Genomic DNA, 27,170 nt, shown 5'->3' on the forward strand with positions numbered 1-27,170 from the left:
AAGTATTTCGAGAGATCAGGAGTTACACAATAACTCCGCACATTTCACAAAATTTGAAAGGACTGATATTTGCGAAGTGTCACCAGAGGTAGACCATAAGACAAAGGAGCTGAATTTGGCCCACTGAGTCTGTTCTGTCATTCAATCATGACTGATATGTTTCTCAATCCCATTCTCCTGCCTTCCCCCTGTAACGCTTGATCCACTGACTAACCATGAATCTATCTATCTCTGTCTTAAGTACACTCAATGACTTGGCTTCCACAGCCCTCTGAGGTAATGAGTTCCACAGAATTACCACTCTCTGGCTGCACAAAGTCTTCATCATCTCAGGTGAAATTATTTGAAGCAAAGAGTATAACTGTGTGCATCAATGATGTGCTGTTGGACTGGGGTTGGACAGAGGTAAAGACCACACAACACCGGGTTATAATTGTTCAGGCTTTCGGAGTACCTCCTTTATCAGGTAGCTAAGACATGCCTATGAATATCAAATCTTGTTACAGTGTTACACAAAATGGGAAATTAAGATAATGCATTGACTTAAGCAATTATTCCAGACAAGTACAATTTCTTATGACCTATCAACATCATATCATGACCCCACAGGCTTCATGACATGTGATGAAGCTATTGCCAAATATCACCTTCTGGCACCTTAAGCATTTATAATCACAAAAGCATGTTTCACTACCAGAGACTGCCTGACAAGGCAACCCAGCATCCGGCATTCCAGAAGATTTCTTGTCAGGTAACAGATAACTCAATGCCAAACACTTCCAATTTCCCAATTAATTTTGTTCAACCCTGCAGCCAGATGTGTTGCTATTAGGTGGAATATTGGATTGTAGCATTCTTATGGTCCAGTTTCCTATCTTGGATTCCCATTCGGTCAGCTGTAAGCATCACTTGTATTCTGAGTGCCTGTTAGATTGCAATCATTCCTTTAGGAAACTATCTATTAGTTTAAAGAAGTTGGATTTGTTGATGAAAATGGAGACTGGCACAAGAACTTCAATTCCCAGCTGGAAATAAATAATATCTCCTTGTTATTAACATGTTATTTGTTCAATTGTATTCCAGTGCATTGTTTACTGTTAAGTTGTATTAATCACTTTGAAGCATGTCTTTTCTTTCTCTCATATAAATGAATCTAAACTGGTTGTGGCAGACTTCTGGGTGCTGAGATTGTCTTATGGAGTAAAATGGAACATTGAAGGAGAAATTGGTACTCTGACTGATAAACTGCATTGTGGTTTTGAGAACAGGAAGGCAGGATAGAACATTTGGTCAAGATACAGATTTGTCAAAGTCTGCAAATTGATTTTCAAACTGTGCATTGAGAGGAAAGCAGCCTTATTGGTGTGTCCGTAATAATGTCTGCTTGACTCCAATATTAAAGATTGATAAATGTATAACAGATTACACTGCTGCCAACTGCCTGTACTTATTCAAGAATAGCTTAAAAATGTGCTGCTGGAAAATTGCAGCAGGTCAGGCAGCATCAAAGGAGCAGGAAAATCGGGCATAAGGTCTTCTTCAGGAATGAGGAGGGTGTGCCAAGCAGGCTAAGATAAAAGGTAGGGAGGAGGGACTTGGGGGAGGGGTGTTGGGAATACGATAGGTGGAAGGAGGTTAAGGTGAGGGTGATAGGCCAGAGAGGGGGTGGGGGCGGAGAGGTCGGGAAGAAGATTGCAGTCAAGAAAGCAGTGCTGAGTCTGAGGGTTGGGACTGAGATAAGGTGGGAGGAGGGGAAATGAGGAAGCTGGAGAAATCTGCATTCATCCCTTGTGGTTGGAGGGTTCCTAGGCGGAAGATTAGGTGCTCTTCCTCCAGGCGTCATGTTGCTATGGTCTGGCGATGGAGGAGGCCAAGGACCTGCATGTCCTTGGCAGGGTGGGAGGGGGAGCTAAAGTGTTCAGCCACGGGGCGGTTGTGTTGGTAGGCGCGGGTGTCCCAGAGGTGTTCTCTGAAATGTTCCGCAAGTAGTCAGCCTGTCTCCCCAATGTATAGGAGGCCACATCGGTTGCAGCAGATGCAGTAAATGATGTGTGTGGAGGTGCAGGTGAATTTCTGATGGATATGGAAGGATCCCTTGGGGCCTTGGAGAGAAGTGAGGGGGGAGGTGAGGGCGCAAGTTTTGCATTTCTTGCTGTTACAGGGGAAGGTGCCGGGAGTGGAGGTTGGGTTGGTGGGGGATGTGGATCTGACAAGGGAGTTGCGGAGGGTGTGGTCTTTCCGGAACGCTGAAAGGGGAGGGGAGGGAAATATATCCTTGGTGGTGGAGTCTGTTTGGAGATGGCGGAAATGACGAAGGATGGTACGATGTATATGGAGGTTGGTGGGGAAGGTGAGGACCAGTGGAGTTCTGTCCTGGTGGCGATTGGAGTGGCGGGGTTCAAGGGCGGAGGAGCGGGAAGTGGAAAAGATGCGATGGAGAGTATCGTCAACCACAAGGTTGTTCGGTATTGGAATTGGTCCTCCTGGGAGCAGATACGGCAAAGGTGAAGGAATTGGGAATATGGAATGTTGTTTTTACAGGGGGCAGGGTGGGAGGAGGTGTAATCTAGGTAGCTGTGGGAGTCAGTCGGTTTATAGTAAACGTTCGTGTTGAGTCGGTTGTCCGAGATAGAAATGGAGAGGTCTAGGAAGGGGAGGGATGTGTCTGAGATGGTCCAGATAAATTTGAGGTCGGGGTGGAAGGTGTTAGTAAAGTGGATGAACTGTTCAACCTCCTCGTGGGAGCACGAGGCAGTGCCGATACAGTCATCGATGTAGCGGAGCAAAAGGTGGGGGGTGGTGCCAGTGTAGCTGTGGAAGATGGACCGTTCCAAATATCCTACAAAGAGGCAGGCATAACTGGGGCCCATGCGGGTGCCCATGGCTACTCCTTTGGTTGGGAGGAAGTGGGGGGATTGGAAAGAGAAGTTGTTCAGAGTGAGGATCAGTTCAGTCAGTTGAAGAAGGGTGTCAGTGGAAGGGTACTGGTTGGTTCAGCGGGAAAGGAAGAAGCAGAGGGCTTTGAGGCCTTCATGATGAGGGATGGAGGTGTATAGGGACTGGATGTCCATGGTGAAGATAAGGCGATGGGGGCCGGGTAAGAGAAAATCATGGAGGAGTTGGAGGGTGTGGGTGGTGTCCTGAACGTAGGTGGGGAGTTCTTGGACTAAGGCGGATAGTACCGTGTCAAGGTATGCAGAAATGAGTTCGGTGGGGCCGGAGCAGGCTGAGACAATGGGTCGGCCGGGGCAGTCAGGTTTGTGGATTTTGGGCAGGAGGTAGAAACGGGCGTTGCGGGATTGTGGGACTATGAGGTTGGATGCAGTGGAGGTGATGAGGTTATGGATGGTCTGGGAGATGATGGTTTTGTGGTGGGAGGTGGGGTCATGGTCAAGGGGGCAGTAGCAGGAGGTGTCCGCGAGCTGGCGTTTAGCCTCAGCAATATAAATATCGGTGCGCCAAACTACCATCGCTGGTTTGATGGTGAGGTTGGGGTTGGAGCGGAAGGAGTAGAGGGTTGCACGTTGTGAGGGTGAGAATTTGGAGTGGGTGAGAGGGGTGGACAGGTTGAGGCAGTCAATGTCACGGCGGCAGTTGGCTATGAAGAGATCGAGGGAGGGTAAGAGGCCAGCACGGCGTGTCCAGGTGGGTGGGGTGTGTTGGAGCTGGGAGAAGGGGTCGTCAGAGGGTGGGCGGGAGTCCTGGTTGAAGAAGTAGGCGCGGAGGCGAAGGCGGCGGAAGAATTGCTCGATGTCTCACCACGTGTTGAATTTGCTAATCCGGGAACGTAGGGGGATGAAGGCACTTAGAAGAGACATTGGGAAATCCATTGGCGGATTGACCACCTGAGATAGAAATGGTCATGGGCGTTTTAAGCAGTCAATGTCATGATGAATATGTGCTGTGGCTACTGTTGAACAACGCTTACATCTATATCCCCCTTCTTATCTATGTTGTTTCTGCTAATCTTTCATCTGCATTGCTTCAAATCCTGTGGAATGGACAAAGGAATCAGGTTGCAGCCAGAACTGTTGGTGGTAGCACATGTACCGATTAATTTTGTTTCATGTTGTATGTGATATTAGTTGGACCTGTATCTGATAATTTAAATCCTGCCGGTATGTAGACGGTGCTATCAGTGTTACTCAGCAATCCTATCATAGTGTTGGTGGGGTATCAGGTTCCTCAGAAATGACTTAACAGCAGCCAGTTCCTTTAAAAGAGACAACATTGATACCAGAGCAATGGAGAGGACTGTCGGAAAAATGCTTCTCTCTAAAGAAAGGGGCACCCCCTTGTCCTTATTTACCACTCCAACAGTCTTCGCATCCAACGTATCATCCTTTAACACTTACACCCAATTCCAATTCCACCCCAGCACCAAGAACAACGTCTCCTCCCCACCCCTCTCTGCCTTCCACAAGCACCATTCCCGTTGCCAATCCTTGGTGAGGGCCACTCACCCCACCAACTACCTCCAAACCTTAGGTACCTTTCCCTGCAACAGGAAAAGATGTAAAACAGCTGGCACACCACCCCCCTCACTCCATCCAGGGCCCCAAACAGTCCTTGCAGGTGAGGCAGAGGTTCACCTGCCTCTCCTCCAACCTAGTTTACTGTATCCAGTGCTCCCGATTTGGTCTTCTCTATATTAGAGAGACCAAATGTAAACTTAGGGAATGGTTCACTGAGCAGCGCAGCTGGGCCTACAGGAGCCAACCGGACCTCCCAGTCACCACCCATTTCAATTCCCCTTCCCGTTTCCTCTCCAACATGACATCCTTGGCCTCTTCCATTGCCACAGTGAATCAGGAGGAACAACACCTCATCTTCTGTCTGTGCAGCCTATAGCCCAGAGGACTCAACACTGAGTTCTCCAATTTCAAATAACGTCCCTTCTCATCGCCCTTCCTTCCATTCCTGTGACCAACCCTTCCTTTCAGCGACCAACCGGATTCCTTCCTCCCATCGACTAACCAGGCCGTACCCACTACCTGTGTTCACCCTACCTCACCCCACCTCCCTTATCTGAAGCTCCCTTTACACCCAGCCCCAGTCCTGAAGAAGGATTATACTTGAAACATTGACTTCTCCACCTTGTGATGCTGTCTGGCTTGCTGTGTTCTTCCAGAATCCTGTTTGACTACCTTGGATTCTAGCATCTGCAATTTCTTTTCTCTCTCTCTGTTGTCTTCAAGCCTCAGAGCAATGAATAAAAAGAGGGAATCATAGAAGTGTTACAGCACAGAAGGAGGCCATTTGATCTATTGTGTCTACATGAACTCTCCAAATGAGTAGGTTGACTTACTGCTATCATTCAACATTGTTTCTATTTCATTGGTCATCCAATACCCTCTTGGAATACCAAATTGAAACTATCTCCACCTCATATCAAGGCAGTGCATTCCAGATCCAAACCAGTCATTGTGTGAAAAGATTGTTTCTCATGTCACATTTGCTTCTTTTGCAAATTGTTTTATATTTATGTATTTCCAATCTTCATTCTTTTAATATAATGAACATTTTCTTCTTATCCACACCATCTATGATTATGAAAACCTTTATCAGATCTCCTCTTAACCTTCTTCTCTCCAAACCTTCTAATTTAGTCTGATACCTGAAGTTTTTCATGCCTGGAATAATTCTTGCAAATCTCTTCTGTACTCATTCCAATGAGTTCACACCGTGAATCCACAACTAGTTACATCTAGAAGGACAAGTGCAACAGATATGACACCACCATCTTCAAGTTCCTCTGTCAGCCAATCACTTTCCTGATTTGGAAATGTATTACTGCTCCTTCACTGTTGCTTGATCAAATTCCTAGAACTCCCCCCCCCCCTCCCCCCAAGGGCATTGTGAGTCAACTGTCAGCAGGTGGACTGCAGCACTTCAAGAAGGTAATTCACCACCATCTTCTCAACAACAACTAGGGACGGGCAATAAATGCTGGCCAGCCAGTGACGCCACATCCCGCCCCCCCAAAAATTAATAAATAAATAAAAAGTACTGTGCCCATATACAGAGCAGAAGTGGGTACTGCAGATGCTGGAGATTAGAGTCAAGATTAGAGTGGTGCTGGAAGAGCACAGCAGGTCAGGCAGCATCCGAGGAGCAGGAAAATCGATGTTTTGGGCAAAAGCCTTTCCTAGGCTTTTGCCCGAAACATCGATTTTCCTGCTCCTCGGATGCTGCCTGACCTGCTGTGCTTTTCCAGCACCACTCTAATCTTGACTCTGCCCATATACACCGTGTTGCCTTTTGTCCTACACCCACTTTAGGACTGTACCCCATATTTTAAATTGTCTGTCCACGTTACTCTCACCAAAGTGCTTCACAGTTCTCCACATTTAACTTCATCTGCCATCTATCCCTCTACTCCTCATATTTGTCAGTGTCCTTTTGAAGTTCTACACTGTCCTCCTCATAGTTTACAATCTTTCCAAGTTTGATATCATCAGCAATCCTTGAATTTGTCCATTGCAGTTCGAGATCTAAATCTAAAGTTCTATCAGGAAAAGCAAAGGTCCCAATACTGATCCTTGGCAATCTCTACTACAAGCCTTCCCCAGTCCAAAGGATATCCATTGACTATTATTTCTATATCCTATTATTAAGGATTCTGCATCCATATAGCTGTTATCCCTTTCCTTCCATATACAGTATCTATTCTCACACATCTGTTGTGTGGTACTACAAGTGCATCTGCAGTCCCCACTTCTGCCCTGTATATGGGCACAGTACTTTTTATTTATTTATTATCTTCTGAAAGCATTATCTTCATCAGCTATTTCTGTTGTTGTTTCAAAAAAAAGTCCAGCAAGTTGGTTTCTCCTTCAAAAATGTATGTCTACTGTTCTAATCAACTCACCTTTGTCCCTATGACTATTAATTCTATTCAGAATAATTGTTTCTAGAAGCTTCCTCAACATTGAAGTGTAAACTAAGTGGTCACGATTTGGAGATGCCAGTGTTGGGCTGGGGTGCACAAAGTTAAAAATCACACAACACCAAGTTATAGTCCAACAGGTTTATTTGGAGCGTTGCTCCATCATCAAGTGGTTGTGGGACAGGATCATAAGACACAGAATTTATGATAAAAGACTACAGTGTCTTGCAACTGAAATGATGTGTTGAACAAACCTAGATTGTTGTAAAGTCTTTCATTTTTTGAGTGACTTTCTGTTCATTAATATGTAAATCCCAAAACTTCTTTTTAGTCATATTCTTGAGATAACTTAAGGTTCTATAAAAAAGGTGACATCTCAGCACACAAAATGCATTAAATGTGTGAGGTTAGAGTCCGTCCATATTCCAATCTTGAGTCAGACTGGTTCTATTTCCACAGTAGGAATTTTTAAATTAATTCATGGATTCACTGCCTGCATTGACTGCCTGCGTAATGTGCACACAATCTGGAGACAGTGAATCCATGTAATATTTTATATGTTCCTACTTTGGAAATAGAACCAGTCTAAGTCAAGATTGATATACAGAGAGACTCTAACCTTACACCTTCAATGCATTGTCTGAGCTGAGATGTCATTTTTTAAATAAAATCTTAAGTTATCTCAAGAATATGACTTAAAAGAAGTTCTGGGATTTAAATATTATGGAACCCATTCTAAAAGATGAATGACTTAACAGCAGTCTAGGTTTGTTCAATGTAACATTTCAGTTGCATGATACTGTAGTCTTTTGTTATAAATTTTGTGTCTTATGACCTTGTCCCACAACTACTTAATGAAGGAGCAGTGCTTCAAAAGCTAGTGCTTCCAAATAAACCTGTTGAACTATAACCTGGTGCTGTGTGATTTAACTTTGCTCATCACAGTCCAACACTGGCTCTTCCCCATCATCTCTGAAGAAAGCCCTTGCACAGTAATACTTTCTCTTGTCGCTGTTTCGTGAAGGTGCCATCCTTGCCCCATTGAAGTCAGTTCTCCACCAATTGATTGTCCTTACTCTTGATTGACCTTTGTCATTCTCCACCATGCTCCTTCACCTTACATTAATTAGGTCACTGTCACCTGAATGTTCAACCACTGACACTTTATTTACTGAGTGTCCCTCATTTTCAAGAACCATCTCCAACACAGCATCCTTGTTGGTTGGACTGGACATGTGCTGCTATATGGAATTTCTCCCAAATTCAGTCTAAGCACACTTATTCTTTGTTACATCTTACCCTACCAATATCTCAATCTATCTGTGAGTAATTAAAGTCCCCCATTATAATTACTGCAATGCTGCTGTCTCTCTAATTTCCCTGCAGATTTGTTCCACTACATTATCCCCAATAGTTGATGATCTATAGATTACATCGAGCAATCTAATTGCACACTGTTTTTGAGCTCTAGCCGAACTGATTCTGTCCTTGAACCCTCTGGGATGTCCTCTTTCTCCACCACTATAATGACCTCCTTCCTTTCCTTTTCCAACTTTTATAAACACCTTGTACTCAGGAATATTTAACACCCAATCCTGCCCCTCCTTGAACCCAGTCTCTGTTATCACCACAATATCATATTTTATTGTTTATGCTAATGCTATGTGTCTCCCTAAGTTATTCCGTAAACTCTGGTATTCTTGTCTAATATTCTCCCTGGATTACTACACTTTTTATCAAATTAGCTTAAAGCTCTGTCAAAACCACAAGCAAAATGCCCTGCAAAGAACTCTGTCCCAGCTCTGTTCAACTGCAATTTGTCTGGCTTGTACAGGTGCCATTACTCTAGACCCCGGTGGCCTAGGAATTAAATGCCCTCCCTCTTACCCCATTTCTCCAGCCATGCATTAGTTTGATTATCCTCTTATTTCTGTAGTTACTTGCATGAGACACTGGGGATAAACTTGAGATTACTTTATTTGAGATGCTGCTTCCTGACCTTCGACCTAACTCACTAAATTCTGCTTGTCGAAAACCTCCCCTCGTAAGTCATTGGTCCCAACATGGAATAGCACCCTGGGGGTTGGTTAACCTGTTCTGAAAAATTGTCCTGCTCCTACTCTGTGATATCATTGAGCCTAACACCAGGAAGGCAACCTATCATCTCCTACTAATTGATCAAATTCCATATCCCTATCAATATTGCTCTTTTTTGTTCTTCTTCCTCCGCTCCTGTACAGCTGAGTCCTTTTTGATGTCATGAGCATGGTTTTGACTGCACATCCTTGAGGAACCAGCAGCCTCATCACCTTCTTCAATGATGAGCCAATTTATGAGTGGTATCCCATGGGACTTATGACAAGGAGGTTGAGTGAAGTGATTACGCCACAGTTGAAGAGGGTGAAGACATGACTGCCCAGCTGGTTCAGTGCACTATGTGCTTGATGTGGGAGGCCAACGACTCTGGTGTGTCTGGCTCGTATATGTGTGGAAAGTGTGTGCACATTCAGCTATTGACCGAGCATATTGCAGCGCTGATGAAAGAACTCGAGGACCTTAGGCTCATCCGAGAGAACGAGATCTTTCTGGACAAGACCTTCAGCGAGGTTATTACACCAATCATGCCAGAAGAGAGCAGAAGAGAGCAGACGATGAGGAAGGCAGAGAGGAGACAGGTGCAAGAGACCCCGGGAGAAGTACCTGTCAGGAACAAGTTGAAGCATTTGGAAACAGTAGAGACTGATGACACTGCCAGTTCACAAGGCGGCCAGGTCTGTCAATCAAAAGTTGGCGCAGAGGCAGAGCGGAAGAGTCGGACATCGCACAGAGCCGTTGTAATAGGGCACTCCATCGTGATAGGAACTGACCGGGGTTTTTGTGGCAGGAGACGGGATTTAAGGATGGTGTGTTGTCTTCCTGGTGCCAGGGTGAAAGACATCGCGGACAGAGTGCAGGTAATCCTCAAGGACGAGGGTGAAGAGCCAGAGGTGGTGGTACACGTCGGCACAAATGATGTCGGGAAGAAGAGGAGGTACATACTACAGCGGGACTTTGGAGAACAAGGAAGAAGGCTGAAAAGCAGGACGTCCAAGGATCTCTAGTTTGCTTCCAGTTCCTCGGGCTAGTGAGGCCAGAAACAGGGAGATAATGTACTTGAACGTGTGGTTGGGGAACTGGTGCAGGAAGCAAGGATTTAAGTTCTTGAATCACTGGGATACATTTTGTGGCAAACATAAATTCTATTTGAGAGACGGTTTGCACCTTAATAGGTCAGGGACCAGCATTCTGGCAGGCAGGTTTTCTACTGCAACACCGCTACATTTAAACTAAGTAGCGGGGAGCAGGGGACAAACTGGATGTATTAAAAGGAAGTTGAAGGGAAAGTTAGAACAAGAGAAGTCAAGAAAGACAACTGTATCAATGAGGCAGAAAATTCGAAAAGGGATCATGCTGTAAAGTTGAGTGGAACAGGGGTTGATGGGAAGGGTGAGAGCAGTAACAAATTAAAAATAAGTGGGAAAACAGAGGACTGGGAAGCTTTCAAAGAACAACAGAGGATTACTAAGAAGGAAATACGCAGAGGAAAAATGAGGTACGAAGATAAACTGGCCAATAATATAAAGGAGGATAGTAAAAGCTTTTTCAAGTATGTGCAAGGCAAAAAAAATGGTTAGGACTAAAATTGGGCCCTTGAAGACAGAAACAGGGGAATATATTACAGGGAACAAAGAAATGGCAGAAGAATTAAATGAGTATTTCAGATCTGTGTTCACTGGGGAGGACACAAGCAATCTCCCTGAGGTAACAGTGGCTGAAGGACCTGAACTTAAGGGAATCTATATTTGCCAGGATTTGGTGTTGGAGAGACTGTTACGTCTGAAGGTTGATAAGTCTCCGGGGCCTGATGGTCTACATCCCAGGGTACTGAAGGAGGTGGCTCGGGAAATCGTGGATGCGTTGGTGATTATGTTCCAGAGTTCGATAGATTCGGGATCGGTACCTGAGGATTGGAGGGTGGCTAATGTTATACCACTTTTTAAGAAAGGTGGGAGAGAGAAAGCAGGAAATTACACACCAGTTAGTCTGACCTCAGTGGTGGGAAAGATGCTGGAGTCTTTTATAAAGGATGAAATTACGGCACATCTGGATAGTAGTAACAGGATAGGGACAGAGTCAGCATGGATTTGTGAAGGGGAAGTCATGCTTGACTAATCTTCTTGAATTTTTTGAGGATGTAACTCTGAAGATGGACGAGGGAGATCCAGTAGATGTAGTGTACCTGGACTTTCAGAAAGCTTTTGATAAAGTCCCACACAGGAGGTTAGTGAGTAAACTTAGGGCACATGGTATTGGGGGCAAAGTACTAGATTGGATTGAAAATTGGTTGGCTGATAGGAAAAAAAGAGTAGTGATAAACCGTTCCATTTCGGAATGGCAGGCAGTGACCAGTGGGGTACTGCAGGGATCCGTGCTGGGACCACAGCTTTTTACAATATATGTTAATGATATAGAAGATGGTATCAGCAATAACATTAGCAAATTTGCTGATGATAGTAAGCTGAGTGGCAGGGTGAAATGTGATGAGGATGTTAGGAGATTACAGGGTGACCTGGACAAGTTAGGTGAGTGGGCAGATGCATGGCAGATGCAGTTTAATGTGGATAAATGTATGGTTATCCACTTTGGTGGGAAGAATAGGAGGGCAGATTACTACCTCAATGGAATTAATTTAGGTAAAGGGGCAGTACAGAGAGATCTGGGTGTTCTTGTACACCAGTCAATGAAGGCAAGCATGCAGGTACAGCAGGTAGTGAAGAAGGCTAATAGCATGCTGGCCTTCATAACAAGAGGAATTGAGTATAGAAGCAAAGAGGTGTTTCGGCAGCTGTACAGGGCCCTGGTGAGACCACACCTGGAGTACTGTGTGCAGTTCTGGTCTCCAAATTTGAGGAAAGACAGTCTGGCTATTGAGGGAGTGCAGCGTAGGTTCACGAGGTCAATTCCTGGAATGGAGGGATTACCTTACACTGAAAGACTGAAGCAACTGGGCTTGTATACCCTTGAGTTTAGAAGACTGAGAGGGGATCTGATTGAGACATATATGATTATTAAAGGTTTGGACACTCTGGCAGCAGGAAACATGTTTCCGCTGATGGGTGAGTGCCGAACCAGAGGACACAGCTTAAAAATACGGGGTCGACCATTTAGGACAGAGATGAGGAGAAACTTCTTCACCCAGAGAGTGGTGGCTGTGTGGAATGCTCTGCCCCAGAGGGCAGTGGAGGCCCAGTCTCTGGATTCATTTAAGAAAGAGTTGGATAGAGCTCTCAAAGATAGTGGAATCAAGGGTTATGGAGATAAGGCAGGAAGCGGATACTGATTAGGAATGATCAGCCATGATCATATTGAATGGTGGTGCAGGCTCGAAGGGCAGAATGGCCTACTCCTGTACCTATTGTTTATTGTCTATTATCACAAACTCTGTGTTTCTCTTCGACTAGTGGTCACCCATTCCATTCTTCTCCAAGCCTTAAGCTGCAGTGTGACCAGGTCTGTGAATGTAGTATTCACATAACTCTCAGTCTTGTGGATGCATCACAGTGACACCAAGTTTCTGCAGCTGGCCACACTTGCTGTGCATGTCGTCATCTAGGACGCCAATAATGTTTATGACTTCACACATATTGCTACACATTCCACTCAACCAAGCTGTGCTTCCACGTTTTAACTTTACTTCCTTTATATTAATTTTACTCCTCTTTGGATTTGAGGAGAAAGTGAGGTCTGCAGATGCTGGAGATCAGAGCTGAAAATGTGTTGCTGGAAAAGCGCAGCAGGTCAGACAGCATCCAAGGAACAGGAAATTCGACGTTTCAGGCATAAGCCCTTCATCAAGCCCCTCTTCCTGATGAAGGGCTTATGCTCGAAACGTCGAATTCTCTATTCCTGAGATGCTGCCTGGCCTGCTGTGCTTTGACCAGCAACACATTTGCAGCTGTGATCTCCAGCATCTGCAGACCTCATTTTTTAATAGAAAGAAATCACAGAGAATGTGAATATCATGTTTTTACCCAGAAATTTTTCACCATTGTGGACAAGATCAATAACTTCACAAGATTTATCAAGGTAATAAATGTTGTGCTTACTCTATGCCCTCACCCTCATCACATATGCCTTCCCTACTCACACCATTCAGACAAGACACTGTTTCTGTACTTTTCTGCAGCAGACCTCACAGTACCTCCTTTTCCTCACACTATTACATTACTCATTTACACAAAGAATATAAACTAACTATCAATTATTCCAAAAAAAACCCCAAAAGGATGCTGGAAATCAAAACCACAAACAGGAATTGTTGGAAAATCTCAGCAGGTCCAGCAGCATCTGTGAAGAGAAATCAGTGTTAATGTTTCAGGTCCAGCGGTGTTCAGAACTGAAAGGGTCAGCGGACCCAAAATGTTAACTCCAATTGCTCTCCACAGATACTGCCCAGATCTGTTGAGCTTTTCCAGCAATATATGTTTTTATATCAACTATTCAGCCATGGCAAGCTCATTTTGCAAACACTTTGCAAGGCTGCTAATACCGGATTCACTTACGTCAATATGAATAAAACTCAAGAGACCTGTAAAGCAGTTTAGCAATTCATTACCATTCAATTTACACCACAGCATCAAGGTTCACCTGAATATTTGGATTTGATTTGGGTTTATAGCAACCACAAGAAATTCCCCAAATGTGACAACAATGCCCCTTTAAAATCATGCATTATTCTCTGTACTTAATTAGAGCTTGAGGTTGTAAAACAATATTAATGTTTCCTGTTACATAGTAATGAAGAAAATGGTGACATGATGGCTCAGTGGTTCGCACTGCTGCCTCACAGTGTCAAGGACCTGGGTTCGATTCCAGCCTCAGGCGATTGTCTGTGTGGAGTCATAGAGTCATAGAGATGTACAGCATGGAAACAGACCCTTCACTCCAACCCGTCCATGCCAACCAGATATTCCAATCCAATCTAGTCCCACCTGCCAGCAACCGGTCCATATCTCTCCAAACCTTTCCTATTCAAATGCCTCTTAAATTTTGCAATTGTACCAGCCTCCACCACTTCCTCTGGCAGCTCACTCCATACACTTACTACCCTCTGTGTGAAAAAGTTGCCCCTTAGGTCTCTTTTCTATCTTTCCTCTCTCACCCTAAACCAATGCCCTCTAGTTCTGGACTCCCCGATCCCAGGGAAAAGACTTTGCCTATTTATCCTATCCATGCCCCTCATAATTTTGCAAACCTCTATAAGGTCACCCCTCAGCCTCCGACACTCCAGGGAAAACAGCCCCAGCCTGTTCAGCCTCTCCCTATAGCTCAGATCCTCCACCCCCGGCAACATCCTTGTAAATCTTTTCTGAACCCTTTCAAGTTTCATAACATCTTTCCAATAGGAAGGAGACCAGAATGGCACACAATATTCCAACAGTGGTCTAACCAATGTCCTGTACAGCTGCAACATGACCTCCCAACTCCTGTACTCAATACTCTGACCAATAAATGAAATTAATGAAGAATGCCTTCTTCATTATCCTATCTACCTGCGACTCCACTTTCAAGGAGCTATGAACCTGCATTCCAAGGTCTTTTTGTTCAGCAACACTCCCTAGGACCTTACCATTAAGTGTATAAGTCCTGCTAAGATTTGCTTTCCCAAAATGCAGCACCTAGCGTTTATCTGAATTAAACTCCAGCCCACTTCTCAGCCCATTGGCCCATCTGATCCAGATCCTGTTGTAATCTGAGGTAACCCTCTTCGATTCTCCCCGTGTCCGCATGGGTTTCCACTGGATGCTCAGGTTTCCTCCCACAATCCAAAGATGTGTAGGTTAGGTTCATAAGTCAGGGATAAATGTAGAGTAATAGGGTTGGGGAATGAGTCTGGGTGGGATAATCTTCGGAGGGCCGGTGTGCACATGTTGGGCCCAGTGGCCTGTTTCTACACTGGGGATTCTATGATGGTGACAATATATCCATTTTAAACATCCGCAAAACATGGCAAACTTTAATACTGAAGAAGCACACAGAAAAGGTCACCAGGGCTGCTAACGTCAATGAAAGCATACAGTCTGGGTTGCTCTCAGCTTTGAATCCATGCAAACACAGAACTCACAGTGAGCTGCAGCTCAGGGTATAACAGAAAAAAATATAGAGAACTGCCCTCAGATGTCAAAACACACCAGCTTTCTCAGAGCATGAAGAAGTGATTTGGTGTTGTAACAATAGTAGAAAGCCTGCAGCCGTTGTTGAAAGTAATAACCTATACAATAACATTACAGTATAGTTTTGATAAGAACATTGGAGAATGCAGCCATTAAAAACACAATTTATTCTGTGTAGCTGCAGGACATGCTGGTATCTAAATGAAGCATGTCTTCCATTAGAGCCCTCAAAAAAACAAACTAATAGTCTGCAAAGAAAATCATTTGTAACATTGCTGAAATTTCGCATGATTCATTACTCAGACATTTTAAATGATATCATGTTGCCTTGAAAAAAATCCTGATAGACTTTCATACCGAGTATGCTTATTTGAATTAACAACATGCTTTTTTTTGCTGACAGAGCAACTAAAGTGAGCACCATGCAATGCCACATGATTTTCATCCTCTCTCAGAAAATGTATCTATGCATTAAGGAAGTGGTATTATATTTATTCTGCAATCAACTCTGAAACCTCTGATTTTCAGCCTATTGTTGGCAGAAGCTGAGGATCTGATTACAATAAACAGTACAATAAATGGCAACAGGGAAATAAACATTTTGGGTATCTTCTGAAACTTCTGTACATTGTTTTAGAGGAGGTGCTAACACACCATTTAAATTTTTTGAGCTTCCTGTCCAATTTTGAGCAAAATGAAGATGAATTTTGAGCAAAATCATTCTCAGATTTTACAAGATTGGGATTTGCCCCAGATAATGCTCAAATACAGTGGTGCTGGTCATTCCCAGAAGTGGTTTGTCAAAATCGTGGTCAAGATTTCAAATCTGGAAATTCAAAATTCCAATCACTTACTGAAATAATTAAGTTAAATGTTTCCAGTGTTGAAATGGAAGAATTATGATTACATAAGAATCGAGAAAAGCAAACACATAAATATTTTCTTCAGTACTTATATGCTAAGTGCCAGAATCAACATAAGTTTATGTGAGTTAACAGACAAATTGTAGTTGAATATAAACTATAAATTACACATTTAATGACAGATATACATAAGGCAAATTTTATCAGTTGGCTTGGTGTTCCACTCAGCCGTTATTTCATCACTCTCAGTCATAAAGTCCGTCAAACCTCTTCCTGCCTCATGAAGAATTTCAGCTGCTCTTCTTCAAAGATTATTCCTGATTCCATCGCAGTGTATAACCAGTCTGAGCTCCAGGTCTTCACCAAAAATGGTAACATCTGCAGAACTTCCTTGACTCTGTTTATGATGCTTCGAGTGGTATAGAATCATCAATGTATTCTTAACATAACTGAAGGAGCTGCAGAAAGTGAACATTTACCTGTTCTCAGCTTCAAGTTCTTCCTTCTGTGTTCTTTGAATTGCCTGTATCACACCACTAGAATCATCAATTGAGTTCTGATGGCTTTGTGTGCATCTAGCATTGTTTTAACCAGTTCCACATTCACCAGAAATTTTACTTTCTAACCTCTGCTTCAGTCTTAGTCTCCTTAGAAACTAGAAGGGTCAGTTTCTCTTTTCATTTCGTGTCTGACAAGAAAATACAAGTTTTGAAACCCGTGAATTCCATCACATGTTCAGGAGCGCATCAGATTAAATATTAACAAAGGCAGGGGTGTCTGGATTTCTGAACTGAATTTCACAATATTTGTCCATGTTTCTGCAATGCATTCCAAATTGGACTGAAAATTTTGAGTGAGACAAAAATAGGTAGAAATAATTAAACTGATTTCTGTAAGTCACTGGGCAGTAGATTGAGTAGCATATAAGAAACAAAATGTATTTAACTTCTCTAATGTGAGAAATGAGAAATCCAGCCCCTGCTTTGTTAACTGTCTCTTTCCACACATTCTCGAGGGGAAGCATTGATTCCCAAACTGGCTTTAACAAGATAAATGTCCCCAAACATTGACATGACTCATTTGTTGGATCCCCGATCCTTGCAAGAGAGGACTGGTGTCTCTGAAACACTTCCCCGTTTAATGATTCGCCAGCAAGCTTTCCAAATATATCAGCTACCTGTTCTGCAAAGAGAATATTCTCATCTGATACTTGCTTCTGGACCTTGTCAATAGAACTGCATTATAGTGAGGTGGGCACTGCACGGTATTGTATTTCCACCTCCTGCTCCATCTTGATTTAATCCCTTCCCCATGTCCCTATCTCCCCCATTACTGTTGATGGTTCACATTGCCTATTTTGACATGGCTTGTAAATATTTAATTGGCTGCACGGGTAATTACTGGTGGTAGTTAATTGTTAAAAAATATTTTTTTAAAAAGCGAAGGTGATATGGTGGGAAAGCAGTTCGGTTGTGTCTGATAACACTTCCAGATAGAACAAAAATATAACAAAAAGTTAAATTACACTCAGATTACTTACTGAATGCCTATGAAAAGATAATTGATTCATTATGTGTTCTCTCCAAAAAACTGGCTTACAGAAACTCTAACTTTTCTTTCATCTTAGAGCTGAACCTGTGTGATTTATAAAATATATTCATTTACTTAGCTCTTGTTTAAAATAACATGTGCCTTCAACACAGTTCAAAATCAAACCCTACGATAATATAAATCCCAAAGAGAGACATAAATATTATGAGCTGTACATTGGGTCAAAGTTATTGTCATGACACTACAGGGCCAATGGGATAACAAATGTCAGCGGCTGGCACAAATGAGGCAATAACAAATTGGCCAGAAATATTCATCACCACTTGCTTTCAAAATAACCAAGTATCAACAGGTCAATGCTTTTTTAATGAAGTGGACATCAATCCAACGCAACCTTTTACTCCCAGTGCTATGAGCTAGTGAGGGCAGGAATAGGAGGATAGAGCAGATGAATGCATGGCTGAGGAGCTGGTGTACGGGGGAAGGATTCACATTTTTGGATCATTGGAAGCTCTTTTGGGGTAGAAGTGACCTGTACAAGAAGGACAGATTGCACCTAAATTGGAAGGGAACTAATATACTGGCAGGGAAATTTGCTAGAACTGCTTGGGAGGATTTAAACTAGTAAGGTGGGGGGTATGGGGGTGGGGGGGGGGGGCGGAACTGAGGGAAATAGTGAGGAAAGAAATCAATCTGAGACTGGTACCATTGAGAACAGAAGTGAATCAGTCAGGGCAGGCAAGGACAAGGTAGGACTAATAAATTAAACTGAATTTATTTCAATGCAAGGGGCCTAACAGGGAAGGCAGATGAACTCACGGCATCGTTAGGAACATGGGACTGGGATATCATAGCATTTACAGAAACATGGCTCAGGGATGGGCAGGACTGGCAGCTTAATGTTCCAGGATACAAATGCTACAGGAAGGATAGAAAGGGAGGCAAGAGAGGAGGGGGAGTGCCATTTCTGATAAGGGATAGCCTTAGAGCTGTGCTGAGGGAGGATATTCCCGGAAATACATCCACGGAAGTTATTTGGGTGGAACTGAGAAATAAGAAAGGGATGATCATCTTATTGGGATTGTATTATAGACCCTCTAATAATCAGAGGGAAATTGAGAAACAAACTTTTAAGGAGATCTCAGCTATCTGTAAGAATAATAGGATAGTTATGGTCAGGGATTTTAACTTTCCAAACATTGACTGGGACTGCCATAGTGTTAAAGGTTTAGATGGACAGGAATTTCTTAAGTGCATACAAGACAATTTTCTGATTCAGTGTGTGGATGTACCTACTAGAGAAGGTGCAAAATTTGACCTCCTCTTGGGAAATTAGGCAGGACAGGTGACTGAGGGGTCAGTGGGGGAGCACTTTGCGGCCGGCGACCATAATTCTCTTTGTTTTAAAATCGTGATGGAAAAGGATAGACCAGATCTAAAGTTGAAGTTCTAAATTGGAGAAAGGCCAATTTTGACGATATTAGGCAAGAACTTTCGAGAGCTGATTGAAGGCAGATGTTCGCAGGTAAAGGGACGGCTGGAAAATGGGAAGCCTTCAGAAATGAGATAACAAGAATCCAGAGAAAGTATATTCCTGTCAGGGTGAAAGGGAAGGCTGGTAGGTATAAGGAATGCTGGATGACTAAAGAAATTGAGGGTTTGGGTAAGAAAAAGAAGGAAGCATATGTCAGGTATAGACAGGATAGATCAAGTGAATCCTTAGAAGAGTATAAAGGAAGTAGGAGTATACTTAAGAGGGAAATCAGGAGGGCAAAACAGGGACATGAGATAGCATTGGCAAATAGAATTAAAGAGAATCCAAAGGGTTTTTACAAATATATTAAGGACAAAAAGGGTAACTAGGGAGAGAAGAGGGCCCCTCAAAGATCAGGAAGGTGGCCTTTATGTGGAGCCACAAAAAAGGGGGGAGATACAAAATGAATATTTTGTATCAGTATTTACTGTGGAAAAGGACATGGAAGATATAGACTGTAGGGAAATAGATGGTGACATCTTGCAAAATGTCCAGATTACAGAGGAGGAAGTGCTGAATGTCTTCAAATGGTTAAAGGTGGATAAATCCCCAGGACCTGATCAGATGTACCCGAGAATTCTGAGGGAAGTTAGAGAAGTGATTACTAGGCATCTTGCTGAAATTTGTATCATCGATAGTCATTGGTAAGGTTCCGGAAGACTGGAGGTTGGCAAACTTGGTGCCACTGTTTAAAAAGGGCGGTAAGGACAAGCCAGGGAACTATAGACCAGTGAGCTCGACCTCAGTGGTGGGCAAGTTGTTGGAGGGAATCCTGAAGAACAGGATGTACATGTATTTGGAAAGGCAAGGACTGATTAGGGATAGTCAACATGGCTTTGTGCGTGGGAAATCATGTCTCACAAACTTGATTGAGTTTTTTGAAGAAGTAACAAAGAGGATTGATGAGGGCAGAGCAGTAGGTGTGATCTATATGGACTTCAGCAAGGCGTTCAACAAGGTTCCCCATGAGAGACTGATTAGCAAGGTTAGATCTCATGGAATAAAAGGTAGAACTAGCCATGTGGATAAAGAACTGACTCAAAGGTAGAAGAGAGAGGTGGTGGTGGAGGGTTGTTTTTCAGACTGGAGGCTTGTGACCAGTGGAGTGCCACAAAGATTGGTGCTGGATCCTCAACATTTTGTCGTTTATATCAAAGATTTGGATGCGAACATAAGCGGTACAGTTAGTAAGTTTGCAGATGACACTAAAATAGGAGGTGTAGTGGACAGCAAAGAGGGTTACCTCAGATTACAACAGGATCTGGATCAGATGGGCCAATGGGCTGAGAAATGACGGATGGAGTGACAGGTGGAGTTTAATTCAGATAAATGCGAGGTGCTGCATTTTGAGAAAGCAAATCTTAGCAGGACTTATACATTTAAAGGTAAGGTCCTAGGGAGTGTTGCTGAACAAAGAGACCTTGGAGTGCAGGTTCATAGCTCCTTGAAAGTGGAGTTGCAGGGAGATAGGATAGTGAAGAAGGCATTTGGTATGCTTTCCTTTATTGGTCAGAGTATTGAGTACAGGAGTTGGGAGGTCATGTTGCAGCTGTACAGGACATTGGTTAGGCTACTGTTGGAATATTGTGTGCAATTCTGGTCTCCTTCCTATTGGAAAGATGTTGTGAAACCTGAAACGGTTCAGAAAAGATTAACGAGGATGTTGACGGAGTTGGAGGATTTGAGCTATAGGGAGAGGCTGAACAGGCTGGGGCTGTTTTCCATGGAGCATCGGAGGCTGTGGGGTGACCTTATAGAGGTTTACAAAATTATGAGGGGCATGGATAGGATAAATAGGTAAAGTCTTTTCCCTGGGATCGGGGAGTCCAGAACTAGAGGGCATAGGTTTAGGGTGAGAGAGAAAAGATATAAAAGAGACCTAAGGGCCAACTTTTTCACACAGAGGGTGGTATGTCTATGGAATGAGCTGCCAGAGGATGTGGTGGAGGCTGGTACATTTGCAACATTTAAGATGCACTTGGATGGGTATATGAATAGGAAGGGTTTGGAGTGATATAGGCCGTGTACTGACAGGTGGAACTAGATTGGGTTGGGATATCTGGTTGGCATGGACAGGTTGGATGGAAGGGTCTGTTTCCATGCTGTACATCTCTTTGACTCTATGACTCTATGACTCAGTTCAACCCAGATTGATAGGATAAATGAAATATTTTTAATCTGCTAATTACTTGAACTCCACATGACCTGAGATTGGGTCATTTATCTGGATAGCGAATGTTTTTTTACACAGTAGCATGATACTATCAATTTCATTGAAACAATATGTGGGAATGGAGAATGTGCAAACTGAAATGCAGAGAAAGTGAAGCTTGAATGAGTCAAACAACAGATGTTGGTAAAAGTGGAAACAATTTATTTCATTCTATTCTCTCAGGGGACATGGGCATCACTGGCTGGGCCAACATTTATTGTCCATCCTAGTTGCCCTTGAGAAGGTAGTGGTGAACTGCCTCTTGAATCACTGCATTACATCTGCTGTTGATAGATTCACGATGCTATTAGGGAGAGAAATCCAGGATTTTGACCCAGTGACAGTGAGTGAAGTGTTTGCACATTCTCCCAGTGTCTGCGTGGGTTTCCTCCGGGTGCTCTGGTTTCCTCCAACAGTCCAAAGATGTGCAGTACAGGTGAATTGGCCATGTTAAATTGCCCATAATGTTCATCGATATGTAGGTTAGCTGCATTAGTCAGGTGAAACGTAGAATAATAGAGTAGGATAATGGGTCTGGGTGGGTATTATTCGGAGGGTCAATGTGGACGTGTTGAGCAAAATGGCCTGTTTCCAGACTGTAGGGATCCTATAAATCTGTAATTCTATGAAGTCTGGATAGTGAGTGGCTTGGAGGGGAAATTGAAGTTGATGATGTTCCCATATGTCTGCTGCCCTTGTCCTTCTAGATACAAATGATTGTGAGGTTGGAAGGTACTGCTTAAGGATCTTTGATGACTTTCTGCAGGATAACTTTAATAAAGTACACACTGCTGTTACTGAGTGTTGGAGGTGGAGGGAGTGGATGCGATACCAATCAAGTGAGTTGCTTTGTTCTGGATGATGTCAATCTTCTTGAAAAGTTGTTGGAGCTGCTCTCATCCAGGCAAGTTCTTTTTTAGATTAGATTACTTACAGTGTGGAAACAGACTCTTCGGCCCAACAAGTCCACACCAACCCTCCGAAGAGCAACTGACCCAGACCCATTCCCCCACATTTACTCCTTCACCTAACACTACGGGCAATTTAGCATGGCCAATTCCCCTAACCTGCACATCTTTGGACTGTGGGAGGAAACCAGAGCACCCAGAGGAAACCTGTGTGGGAAACCCACACAGACACAGGGAGAATGTGCAAACTCCACACAGACAGTTGCCTGAAGCGGGAATTGAACCCGCGTTTCTGGCGCTGTGAGGCAGCAGTGCTAACCACTGTGCCACTGTGCCACCCACTATGGAGAGTATTCCATCACACTCCTAAATGATGGTTTGTAGATGGTGGATAGACGTTGAGAGTCAGGAGGTGAGTTACTCACCACAGCATTCCTAGCCTCTGATCTGCTCTTGTAGCCACTGTGTTGTTATGGTGAGTCTAATTTCTGATCAATGGTAACCCCAAGGATGTTGATAGTGGGAGACTCAGTGATGGTAATGTTATTGAACATCGATGGTGGTGGCTAGATTGTCTCTTAATGGAGATGATCATTGCTCGGCATAACTGTTACTTGCCATCGTCAGCCCAAGCCTGAATATTGTTCATATTTTGTTACATTTGAACACAGACTGCTTTAGTATCTGAGGAGTCTTGCTGGACATTATGCAATCATTGACAAGGATTCCCGCTTCTGACTTTATGATGGAGGGAAGGATCATTGATTTAGCTGCTGAAGGTGGTTGGCCTAGAACCTGAGGAACTCCTGCAGAGATGCTCTGGGGCTGAGATGACTAAACGCCAACAACCACAACCATCCATATTCATATTGTTATATATTTAGTGTTTTATGCTAACTATATCCATCAGTACTTAGGGTAACATCCATTTCAAAAATGATTTCACAAGTGGAGATGATCAAACTGCGTTGGAATTCATTCAATGGCATCTTATAGAATAAAAAGGGCTGAATCATCTCTGCCCTGGGGTGATAACTTTGGAGTTGGAAGGTGTGGGGATCTTCAGGAAGTTGCATTTTGGGAAAGCTCCTAGACTGTCCAGTCTTTGGGTGAGTTTCCAATAAGGAGGAAGTGAGGACTGCAGATGCTGGAGATCAGAGTGGAGAGTGGGATGCTGGAAAAGCACAGCAGGTCAGGCAGCATCCGAGAAGCAGGAAAATTGACATTTCAGGCAAGAGCCCTTTATCAGGAATCTTGGGCTCAGGATGAAGGACTCTTGCCCAAAACATCAATTCCCCTGCTCCTCGGATGCTGCCTGACTTGTTATGCTTTTCCAGCACCACACGCGCGACTGAGTTTCCAATAAGCCCGGCTTAGAAGTTATTTTCAGAGCTTGTTGGCACCTTCCCAGCATTGAACTGACCTCAAGTTGATACTGGGGCCCAATAGTTACTCAGGACCTACTCGAGCCCACACTCAATGCCCCCACGGAAGGAAGTATAAAGTGAAAAATGCAACAAGATCAGCTACAATGAATCTTGTGGGGGGCTTCCAGATCCTCACTGATGGCCAATAGTTTAGAACCTTTGTTATTTTTGAATTCTTCTTCTGTTGCCAGGGACAACATCCAGACTGTGCTGTTGGCCCTCTGTGTGGGTGTCTAACTTCACTTTCCTGCCATTATCCTTAAGTGGGCAGAAAGTGTGGAGGTGATGACTTCAGTGGGTGCTGCCCTTACAATCCCATGCTGGTTGCCATCAATGTTCTCAATGTCTTTGGAGAGAGGTGAGCACGATGTGGGAAACCAGTGTTTTATTTTCCCCTCCAACTCCATTTGGACTTCATCCTCTTCTGCTCTCCCTGCCCTCACTCTCCTCATTGTTGATGGTTCACTTTACCATAATAGGCTTTGCTTGTATATGTTTAATTGACTACATGTGAGTTTACTGGTGATGGTGACTAGTCGCTCAGAAAACAACAAAAACAAAATGTCACAGTGATTTGATGGTGGGAAACTCAGCTGTGTGTGCCAACATAATTAAATATTATACACACACACACGCACACTAATGAATGGAATCAGGCTGGCCAGATGGATTTCATTGAATATAGGTTTGCTGATTGGGGCTGTTAACTTGGTCCAGTTAGGAGTCCTGACTGACAGAGTCCTTGTTGGGGGTGGGTGGGTGGTGTGAGGTGGGGAAGCAGGATGGTCTATCCTACAGGTGGTCTAGTAGGTGTGTCAGGGCAGACTGAGAACTGGAAGGGGCATAGGGGTGGGCTGTCTCTGAGTGGCCAGAAGGTGAGAGGTAGATGGCTTGTTGGGTTGCTGGGGGGGTGCGTCTGTATTCTATGCATTGTTTTTATGTAATTGGACAGTCTTATATATGTATTTGTTACTGTTTTGAGAAGATGAAAAGTGGGATTTGAGGTTTGTCCTCATTTCCCTGAAAATTGATTGAATGGTAAGATTTGGGGCCTGGCTTTGCAGTCCTTTTCCCTTGTAAAGTTGCTGTTTCTCTGTATACAGCTGTTAAAAAAAATGGAGTGAGGCTGATTTGTTGTCTGGGGGCTAGGCCTCCGGGAGCAGATTGTGGCAGTGTAAGTGGATCGGACCAAATTTGGGAGTGCGGCCTTGGAGTGCAGTGTGTACACCCTCCCAACGGGAGGAGGACCTACCGTCAGGAGGAGGACCCGCCGTCAGGAGGAGGACCTACCGTCAGGTGGAGGACCCACCATCAGAAGGAGGACCCAGAGTCAGGAGGAGGACCCAGAGTCAGGAGGAGGACCCGCTGTCGGGAGGAGGACCTGCCATCAGGAGGAGGACCCACCATCTGGAGGAAAGCCCACCATCAGGAGGAGGACCCACCATCAGGAGGAGGACCCACCATCAGGAGGAGAGCCTACAGTCAGGAGCAGGACCCGCCGTCGGGAGGAGGACCTGCCATCAGGAGGAGGACCCACCATCTGGAGGAGGACCCACCGTCTGGAGGAGGACCCAGAGTCAGGAGGACGACCTGCCGTCAGTAGGAGGATCCATCATCTGGAGGAGAGCCCACCATCTGGAAGAAAGCCCACCGTCAGAAGGAGAGCCCACCATCAGGAGGAGGACCCAGAGTCAGGAGGAGGACCCACCATCAGGAGGAGAGCCCACAGTCAGGAGGAGGACTCGCCGTCAGGAGCAGGACCCACCGTCGGGAGGAGGACCCAGAGTCAGGAGGAGGATCTGCCATCAGGAGGAGGATGCACCATCAGGAGGAGAGCCCACAGTCAGGAGGAGGACTCGCCGTCAGGAGCAGGACCCGCCGTGGGGAGGAGGACCCAGAGTCAGGAGGAGGACCTGCCATCAGCAGGAGGACCCACCATCTGGAGGAAAGCCCACCATCTGGAGGAGGACCCAGATTCAGGAAGAGGACCCGCCGTCAGGAGGAGGGCCCGCCGTCTGGAGGAGGACCCGCCGTCGGGAGCGAACCCTGCTGTCGGGAGTAGGTTCCAGTTTGGGAAGTGGAGTCTGGAGCAGATGGCGGACTCTGGGAGCGGTCCCTGTGTCGGGGGGGCAGCCCCCGTTTTGTTAGAGACCTGTGCCTCATGAGTTGACTGTGCCTTTGTGAGTGGACTCTGTCTTGGAATGGACTCTGTCTCTTGTGGGTTGTCCTGTCCTTTTATGTGTATATTGTTTGCACTGTAGCTTATCATGTAAGTTGTGACTGAGTTGTGCTTCCATATGTGTATTGTGTTTGTGTATCTCTGGGGAGAGCTCGTTTCACTGGGGATGCTGGCGTGTGGGTTTCATTTTATGCACTGTTCTTCGGCTGTTTGCTATGTGTTCTTTGGAGGATTGTGACATGGTTTGCTTTATTGTTTCTCTACAATGCTTTTTCTGTTGGTTATAGGGGGCGCTTGAGACGTTTCTTTTCGTTATTTATAGACGGGAAGTCAAAAGTCACACCACACCAGTTTACAGTCAAACAGGTTTGTTTGAAATCATAAGCTTTCGGAGTGCTGCTCCTTCATCAGGTGGATGACAAATGAACAGAGCTCCTGAAGCCTGTGGTTTCAAATAAACCTAGGAGAAAGTGAGGACTGCAGAAGCTGGAGATCAGAGCTGAAAAATGTGTTGCTGGAAAAGCACAGCAGGTCAGGCAGCATCCAAGGAGCAGGAGAATCGACGTTTCGGGCATGAGCCCTTCTTCAGGAAACCTGATTCCTGAAGAAGGGCTCATGCCCGAAACATTGATTCTCCTGCTCTTTGGATGCTGCCTGACCTGCTGCGCTTTTCCAGCAACACATTTTTCATTTCAAATAAACCTGTTGAACTATAATCTGGTGTCATGTGACTTCTGACTTTGTTCACCAGTCCAATACTGGCACCTCCACATCGTATATGTATAAAGTCACACTGGTTTGATGCAGAGGCAGGAACAGAAAACATGGATTCTGGTGCTATTTTTGATCCAGGTCCCTGGCCCCAACCTCAGTCCCTAACTGGACCAAAGAGACCCTGGCCACAAATCAAATACTAAGGCCACTCCTAGAGACCCAAGCCCTGGTTATTCAGTTCTGCTATGTCCCCTCACTGTGCCAGTTCCTGGTTATGAGGGCAATGCACTCCAGATGTACTTAGGAAAATTCATCCCAAAGACTTTGAAGTAAAACATTCCCTGTGATGAAATTTTACCAAGAAAAGTCCATCTGAGCCCAAAGTCTGAAGCTTTCTGTTTTGTATTCAAGCCAATACATTTTTGATATATTACAAAAGAAAGGAATCGCATTTTGTGTGTGGTGGTGAGCTTTCTCCCAGATGATAAATCATGCAGAACATTCTCCTTCAACTGCTGTATCCAACATGGCTAGTTTGATTTCTCCTCAGCCTCAGACAATAAAATCAAAGCTGGATTTACCGCCACGCTTGACAAATGTAACTGGTATTGAATGGACTCCACAGACCAACATAATAATATTTTACATGGCACATAAATCACCGGCAATAAACGTCTGTA

This window comes from Hemiscyllium ocellatum, chromosome 30, assembly GCF_020745735.1.
Source record: "Hemiscyllium ocellatum isolate sHemOce1 chromosome 30, sHemOce1.pat.X.cur, whole genome shotgun sequence".
Taxonomy (NCBI): Eukaryota; Metazoa; Chordata; class Chondrichthyes; order Orectolobiformes; family Hemiscylliidae; genus Hemiscyllium; species Hemiscyllium ocellatum.